At 34.3% G+C, this 8,816-nt stretch overlaps 1 long non-coding RNA gene across 3 annotated transcripts; it reads right to left on the reverse strand.

The window, feature by feature from the left end:
* Positions 1-3,430: 3,430 nt before the first annotated feature.
* LOC129953236 (uncharacterized) lies at positions 3,431-7,752 on the reverse strand. Of its 3 annotated transcripts, XR_008782465.1 has the most exons (4): positions 7,193-7,752; positions 5,554-7,053; positions 4,961-5,477; positions 3,431-4,186 (listed from the first exon to the last, which is right to left on the reverse strand). It is a non-coding gene; the product is annotated as an uncharacterized LOC129953236 (long non-coding RNA). The 3 variants fall into 3 exon arrangements; XR_008782464.1 differs by lacking the exons at positions 4,961-5,477; positions 5,554-7,053 and having other exon boundaries at positions 3,431-3,879; positions 3,992-4,186; XR_008782463.1 differs by having other exon boundaries at positions 4,961-7,053.
* Between the last annotated feature and the right edge of the window lie 1,064 nt (positions 7,753-8,816).

Consider the following 8,816-nt stretch of genomic DNA (forward strand, 5'->3'; position numbering starts at 1 on the left):
TTGGTGATTGGGTTACCTTTATTCCTGTTCGTCTTATCAGGTAACGTTCCCTTGGCGGCTTCTGTGTCCTTTTCTCGGAGGGTTGCTATATTCTTTTTCGTGTTAGCATTTAGAGTTCCCTTGGCAGCGTCTGTGACCTTTCCTCTGATGGTTGCTTGGGCGTAGGTCTCTACCCCGGAGATGACTTCGTCGGTTAGTGTGTTAACTTGCCTATCCTCCGTCTCCGCGACTTGTGAGATCTTTCTCGTTTTCTTTTCGGAATCCTTTTGGAGTGGACTCGTTGGAGGTCTTTTGGTGGTTCCCGATTCTGAAACGTTTTTAGGGACTTTCTTTTGACCGGCTTCCACTCTCTGCTGTGGGGGTTCTTGGCTCGTTATAGACGATTTTGAGCAGCAAACATCGGTCTTGTCCTTTTCCCCTTTTGACCATTTTATTTTGTCAAGAGACTCCTCCAATAACACTATGCCATCTTTAATATCTATGCTGATATTTTTTTGTCTCAGACACGCCGCCTTCATTTTCTTTATCGTATTAAGGCATTTCTGCATCTCCATGAGAAAAACGTCGTTTGAATTTCCCTCGTCCGTTTCTTTGGAGGCAGAAGCATTAATTACTCCCGTCGGCAGCGCACCACTGTTGGCTTCCTCTTCTGCTTTTTCCGCTTCAGCTCGAGAAATCGGGAAAATCCCTCGTCTTGCTGACTTCGGCCCTTCAGGCAGTTTAGGACCTGTAGGAGTACCATTCTTCGGAGGGGGAGTCCGAAGTATTTTTGATGCTCTTTTAAAAGGGTCACCACTGTTCTTGCTTGTAGCATTTTGATCCGTAGGAGCCAAGCTTTCCACTCCCATCGAATCAGTTCTCATTGTTTTTGTTTTTGTTTTTGTTTTTGTGCGGTCGCTGTATATCGACGTCTCGGGGCCCGCGTACTCACCCCCGACAGACGCGGTACTGGGGATCCGACTCCCTGCACCGTAAAATTGTTCTCCTTATCTTCTCTTTCCATATTTGGTTTCTTGTTCTGTGTTCCTTCACATAGTAGTTTTTGTTGGTCCGCGTGTGGTATTTTATTTCCCCCATACCCTGCATTTCAAGGAAATGCTGAGCGTTCCACTATCCGCCACCTGTGGACGCGTCCTCTAGGGGAAAAACTACAAAACCCCCGAGGAACAATAATAATAATAATAATAATAATAATAATAATAATAATAATAATAATAATAATAATAATAATAATAATAATAATAATAATAATAATAATAATAATAATAATAATAATATCCGGTCGTTGTTCTTTTGTTGTTGTTGGTGTGCCATAGTGCATTCATCCAAGATGAGAATTGTACATTGTTTCAGCACTGTGGCCATGAATTATTGTCTTTTTATACTGCATACCTCGTCTGGGTTATTTTGAATATTAAGTGGCTTTTTAAATACTGAATGAGCTGTTCTGCCTCCATCCAATAAAATTGCGGCAATGGCAGAAGATGAAACAGCCAATGCGATACCATTATTTCATCGTATTTTAGCAAGAATTAGCGAAATAAGGAATGTTTTACCAGTTCCACCTGGTGCATCCAAAAAAAAGAATCCAGTCCTGCCGAAATTGCGAGAAGGATGAGGTCAAAAATGGTTCTTTGTTCTTCATTCATTAGAGGGACATTGCGAGCAATACTGTATTGTAGTTCATGATTCAATTCAGTGTCTATTAAATCAGATGCATTTCGATTAAGTAAATGTATACCGAAATGACTGAGTGGTAAGTTGGCAATGATAACGCAAAAATCCTCAATAGCAATCAATGCTTCATTGTACATAGCGTCACTAAATACTTTCGTTAGATCGTTGCACCGTGTACGATGTTGATGCAATTAAACAATAGCACTTAGGAATAAAAAAAAGAATATAAAAACCTATTCTCAAACCTACCGAATGTATATGCAAAATTTCATGAAAATTGGTTAAGCCGTTTCGGAGGAGTATGGCAACTAACACTGTGACAGGAGAATTTTATATATTAGATAGACATTTTTATTTGTTAGTTTTTTTCTTTTTCTAATACAAATATATTAGTTCTTACAGTTTTACATATATTTATAGTGTCCTTATCCTTAATTTCGAACTAACTTTTTCTAAATGCAGTAAAAAAAAACACATTTTTTACATTTACCAATTTTTTTAGTTTGAATTCTACAAATCCACTTATGTATATAGACTTTAATTTCATTGGAAGTAAAATCATTCGAAGGAATAATATTTTCAAAAATGATTAATTCATAGTCATTAACCTCTTCAAAAATAACTTTTTTACGTAGTGCATTCGAAAATGCAATGGACTTCAGTTTCTTCGCAAGCAATGCAGTTTGCTTGAGTAGACGAACGCACTTCATTGTGAATTAAAAGAAAAGAGGTTGGGTTGTTGTTAAAGCCTCCTCTAGATCTTATACCTTAAAAGATTAACTCTAAGTGATCTTGCGACAGTTTATAAGTAAGTATATAATCTAGGTTTTTTTAACTCCTCTACATGAGTTACATACAGGTTTCTTATATTTTCCAATGCAATGATAAAACCAATAAAACCAGTTTTATTTTTAGGAAATATAATAAGTCCTGAGATGTAATTAATACCTTTTTTGAAAAATTCAAATTTGAAAAATCAAATTTGCTTTTTGAATTAAAGCAGTCAAAAATATTATCTATAGTTTTGATAAACTGGATGGTCGCTTCACAACCTTCAAATCCTGCAACGTTTGTTTCAAGCAGAAAAGTAAGGGCGTTTGCAGCGCTCTCACTCAGCGTTTCTGCTGCAAGTTTGACTTTTATTTTTTTTGAGTGCCGGTTTAAATGTTTCTTGTTCAGTTTATTTGCCAAATGAAGTCCTAATTCTCCTTGGTAATGGACATCCGTAAATTTTGTTTTTGGACTCCACGTATTACGTATCAATTTGAGGCAGTAGCAAGCGTCGAGAAATATCGAAATACTTGTATGAGGAAGTTCTTCAGTTGAAGAGAAATCTGCAACATATTTGTTGGATATGATTTTGTATGGCCATGTCGTCCATCATCAGACATGCGACCAACTTTCTCCTCCTTTTTTCTTGAGCAATTTAAGAATGAGGATATCTTTAGATTTTTGGGTACAGACAGGGCCAACTTCGGTCTGGCTATACAAAGATCTCAAGGTACTCTCTGCTGGTAAATTGTCTTTAGAGTGTGACCTTACGCACTTCCACGCCCGTGGTCTATACAAATTTAAGGTCAATGCGAAGGACTTCAGTTCTACCCGGTATATTCAAGCTATCTTCTTACCTTGCAATATCTTCATTAACTTGCTATCGTATGTCTAAAAATCAACAAAAAAAATGTTTATTTGTTATTTTAAATATATATTTATTTGAAAAGTTTTTATATTTTATTGACATAATATTGGACTTAAAACATAGACCTGCAAAGAAAACTTCTTCTTCGTTTTCATTCTGTAATAAGAAACTTAAACATTTAAGTTTTATTTATTTTTGTATTCGTTTTAACTTATTACTTCTTAATACTAGAAAAAAGGATTGAAACTAGTGCAAAATGGCCGAGCAGCAAAAAGGAAAATGCAATCAGTTCAGTTCAATTCATTACGAAATGAAAATGTTATTTTGTAATCTTTTGTTTATTCAGTGTTAATTCTTATAATAAAACTCACTTTTAAGTAAAGAAGTATTTATGTACTTTTTTTTAAAGAAGAAACTAAAATTAAATTTCAAAGTTAACTTCAAACAAAACCAAACCGATCTAATTTACTTAACAAGCCTGGTTCATTCGTTCTCCTCGGTTCACTAAACAAAAACATTTAATTGTTCGATCCTGATTTGTGCAGTACGGTTAAGTGGAATTTCTTCCGAATATAATGTATGAAAAATGCAGGTATATATATATGTATATATATATAGAAAATATTTAATTAAAAAAATATTGCAATAAAAATCTAAATTTGTTTGGTCAAATACCTGAAGGATCTGCGAACAGTTCTCCGAAACGAGATTTCTATTTTAAAGTTCGTCAAGCAAGGATTCTAAAGATTTAATTTTAATCTCTTTCCACTTTAGCTTGCGCCTTGATGTCTTAAACATTTTCGTTTCAACGTTCTGGGTGTAACCGTCTCTTCCTCAAACCTCCGTTTACGGCTACAAACAGGTGGTATGCTACAGCAAAAAAATAGAATATAATATTATTTTTTTTTTAACTACAATTATATTATCAACTTTCAGCCACATAAATAAATAAATAAATTGGGTGGCGCAACAGTCCTTTGTGAACCAGGGCCTAGTGACTTACAACTCTCAAACATTCCTGTGTGTGAGTACTGTTGTCAGGAATGGAAGGGACCTACAATTTTAGGCCGAATCCGAACGGCTAATTTGAGAAAGCACTTTTTCATAACAAGAATTACTCTTGAAGGAATTGTCAATTCCTCGCAAGAGGCAGTACCCGAGAATTTTTTTTCGGCCACATAGCTTCATTTAAAATTACATCGTCATTTAATTATACTTTTAGAAACAAAGAAATATTTTTAAAACTGTTTATGCAAAAAGAGTTTCGTATGTTTACAAAATTGATAAAAATTGATTTCATACTTTTTGTATGGAATTTTTTTAAATAATTGATTAAAATTAAAATAGCTTCCGGAGTAAGTTGGTAAACCTATATGTGAACTTATGTATAACCGTTTAAATAACTAAAATTAAATGAATAGCTTTGACGGTATGTATAGTGATTTCAAATATTTTTTTTGTTAAACATTTTTCCCTATGCATTCCGATATACTCATACTATATTACTACTAAACTCGCAAACGCCGCCGTGAACAGTATTAACACACCTGCGCGTAGTGATATCTCTTTCCTATTTTCTCAATCAATTTTACAATTTCTTTCACCTAGAGGGGAATAAGTCGAAACCATCAAGCATAGAATTACCTTGTACCCGGATGGATCCTATGTACACTCCTTGTACAACCCTTAACTATATTCGGAGTGTTTTATAAAACAGCGCAACATTGTTCCAGCCTGGATTCCGAGTGATGTCGGTATAGAAGGTAACGAGGTGGCACCTTAGGAAGGGATTCATTTTCCGTTCGTTAATGTTAAAGAACGCACATCGGAGCACAACAAATATGAAGAAATTTCAAAACTTATTTATCTCTATATTTTTCTATTAACGGCATAAAATAGTCTTGCCTTCTTTTTCAATTATTTATACATTTATTTTGAAAATTATTTTTGATAAATAAATAAATACAAAAAAAACATCAAGTTCATGATCTTGAAGAATTGGAACTGCATCCTCTGTGAGACGTTTGTTAGTCCCAAGCGTCTTAATACATTTTTTATCGAAGTGAAGATCACAGATGAAAAATTTCTGGAGCAGTCGACTTGAATCTATCACCTGGCTATTAAGAGATTCAATAGCTTCTCCAGTCTTCACTGACTACGCCTTTAAGAACCAGGTTATATAATAGTAAAAACATGATTTTAGCTAGGAATCATAAGATCTTTAAAAATATACTGACAAGAACAAAGACACATATCTGTTCAATTGATGCGAAATGCATCCCAGAATTAAACATTTTTTCATTTGTTTCAATTATTTAAATTACTATTTTTTTTCTTTTTATTGTATTTATTTACTCTACTCAACTTGTTTTTACAAATCACAACACAAAATAAACAAACATGTGAAAAAAAGAAAGAAACTCCAATGTCAAGTGTCATAAATGTTACACAATTTTTCTGCATAGCCCTCTTTGCGCTTTGCGCTACTAGCAGTCCATGCATAGTATGTCAATAGCAAAGTTAGTGTGAAAGGGAATCGAACGGGTGAATCGAATATAAGATCCACGTGAATAGCAGAATAGATACAACTAATCGAGAGAGAGAGAAACCTCTTACTCTCATTTTTTATAGCGTGTTGAATTCGTATCGGTGAATATATATTTTTACCTCGGAGAGCAGAGAGAGAAAAAACTTCAGTTGAGAGATTGAGACATTTGACATTTCTTTCCCTTTCTGGTTTTCACAAATTAATTCTAACAAAAAAAATTTCGTTTGTCAATAAAATACGGTGAACGTTATAACGGTAGATCGTGGTGAATTTGTTTTCACTTCGCTTTCTCTGAGTTACAGATAGATGGCATTAACAACCAAAACAAGAAAAGATGTGTTCACAAAGAGTGTAACAAGGTTAAGGATTCTTCGATTAGACTTTATTTGTATATATGAACGAGTACATGTTTTTTTATAAATGTATGTTATGTTTATTTTAATAGTAATACCTTAACTAATAACTTAACTACTTTATTATTTAAAATATACTGCATTGAATTATTTTGTATTGAATTTATTATGAAAAGCGGTAATAATAAAGTTGTACAATTTACCGGAAATATTTATATGAAATATCCATATCTTCTGCAATTACAGTATCAATCGATATTTTTTGGCACTTAGTGTTAACGTAACTTTTATTTGTCATGAATTTCTTTTTAAGCTTTTGCGATAGTAATTGCTTGCACACAGCATTTTCTATGTTTATAGTTATTTAGGTTAAGCCCTTAAAATTAATTTGCATTTATTTATGAATAGCCTAAAAAGTCTAGCAAACATCTACGAATAAGCCAGAATGCACTTTCAGAAGAACTGTAGTTAGAACTTTCCCTCACAGATTTTTCCTTGTAGCTTTGTATATAGGTAAGATATAAATAGTTAAAACTGGAAAACTTAGAAAAATGATGCATTAGACTTAAATTTTGGTTGAAGAACAAATTTGTATTTTCCTTTTACAAAACCAATGACCTAGCGAGAATACAAATATTTTTATTTTTGCACAAAAGTACTTTTCGGCTTATGTAGTTAAGCCTTTAAAAAATTCACGAATCTTATGCAATGAAAATTGGCAACAGAAGTAACAAGTTGACAAGTTGAGTTATTTTTATGATCCATGTCTACATTTTGTAACTCTCGTTTTCAATGTTCCTGCAACTCTCGTATCGACAAAATTAAGTCTTTAAACTCTGAAAATTGTAACAAATTTGAGTTTTTTTACATTTAAACGCAGCTAATAATAAAAAAATAGTAGTTGTAAAGCTTTCAGAGCTTTAAGTTTCTAGGTCCTAAATTGGACTGTTCCACCACCTAATTTATTTTACTTACTTAATGATTAAAACTGGCTTTAAATAACTAACTAATTTTTTTCTAAATGCGTAGTTTAGAATTGTTTCTGAATCTTCTTTGTTCTGGCACCTAACAACAGAAATTTATTTAATTTTATATTCGAATGATATTACCCTCAATCGAACACAATGAGAGTGCGAAAAAAATGTTCATCCACAAGTTTGAATTTTCTTTGAACACCTCTGAATAGCTGACTACATCCGCCATTTTTCAAAGGTGGTGAGTATGCACATCTTCATGCATAAGTGTTTGTTCCCCACATTTTTTTATATGGAGTTAATACATATGCAAGTTGGTGTGCAAATCACAGCTTGTAGGCAAAAAGAAAGCAACCGTCTAATTTGGTTATCTCGATTAGTTCTTTTCTCTCTCCAATTGGGCTGTATGACTCTCTTAATAGTTGTTGCGTACGGACGTGTCCCCACCCCCGAACAAAACAAAAAAATAAGCGGAAATAGATCGTGTTCGATAGTCAAAGTAGTGTTGAATTAAACAAAATCTCGGGCCGAATATTTTAATGCATTTAGCTTGTCTGAATTCCACCAGACTGGAAAGTTGTGTGCACTTCAATTTCTTAAAATTCGCCTTTGAGAGGGGTAATGCATTTTGATGTTACAAAATATCACACAAGAGACGACAAAACCATAAACTATCGGTAGTTTGATGGTTGAAGTGAAATGGCGAAAATTTCGGTTGCATCAACATCTTGCGGCCTGGTGTTAGTTGCATGAGCAAAAAAACTTTTTTGAATTTTCAGTTTTTAAAAATGTCACTCCCTGTGTCAAAATACCATCGATCTGCCATTTTCGGTTAAATCGACATCTCGCGACCTTTTGTCAGTTGTCAAAGTAAAAATTTGTACGGATTTTCGGGATTTTAAAAATCTCACCCCTACCTCTCAAAATAGCATCGGTCAAGCTTAAAAAGTTCGGATTTTTGACATTTCACCTCCTAACTTTCAAATTAACACCGACATCTGCCATTTAGAAAATAAGTGCGGTTCTCGGGCTATCTCCATCTTGCCACACGCCAATCGGCGTCGAAAGTACGGTTTTACAAAATATTGACAATTCGTAACCATATGTCAACTGTCAAACTTTAAGAACGATTTAAACTATGATTTACTACACTAACACCTTCACATTTCAAAATATTTTTCGTTGCATCTGACATCAGCAACCAATTACAAGGAAAGTCTTTGGCTCCCTCCTTGTGGTGCATAATTGTCTCTGGTAAGAACATCTGTTAAGATACCATCGGGAGTGCGTACTTGCACACCTAAACACCTAACGAAAATAGCAAATTGGTAACGAAATAAAATAAGTACACACATCGACTCAAAGCACCGTGCAGACAAGAGGCAATAATAGTGAAGAAGAGACTGAATATGAATATTCTGTCATACATCAATTCATTGCCCCGCAACATCTGAAACAATGACGATTGCCGCAGCGGGCGATGCCTCCAGTATCCATGACGACAACATTCGGCACTACGAGCATATTGGCTCATGTTTTGGCACTGGCCGCTCTCATCTCGCCTCTCGAATGCCAGTGCTCTGAACAAGAAACGCAAACGAATTCTATACAGATTGGCGCAAAAA

The sequence above is a fragment of the Eupeodes corollae genome, chromosome X, assembly GCF_945859685.1.
Source record: "Eupeodes corollae chromosome X, idEupCoro1.1, whole genome shotgun sequence".
NCBI lineage: Eukaryota > Metazoa > Arthropoda > Insecta > Diptera > Syrphidae > Eupeodes > Eupeodes corollae.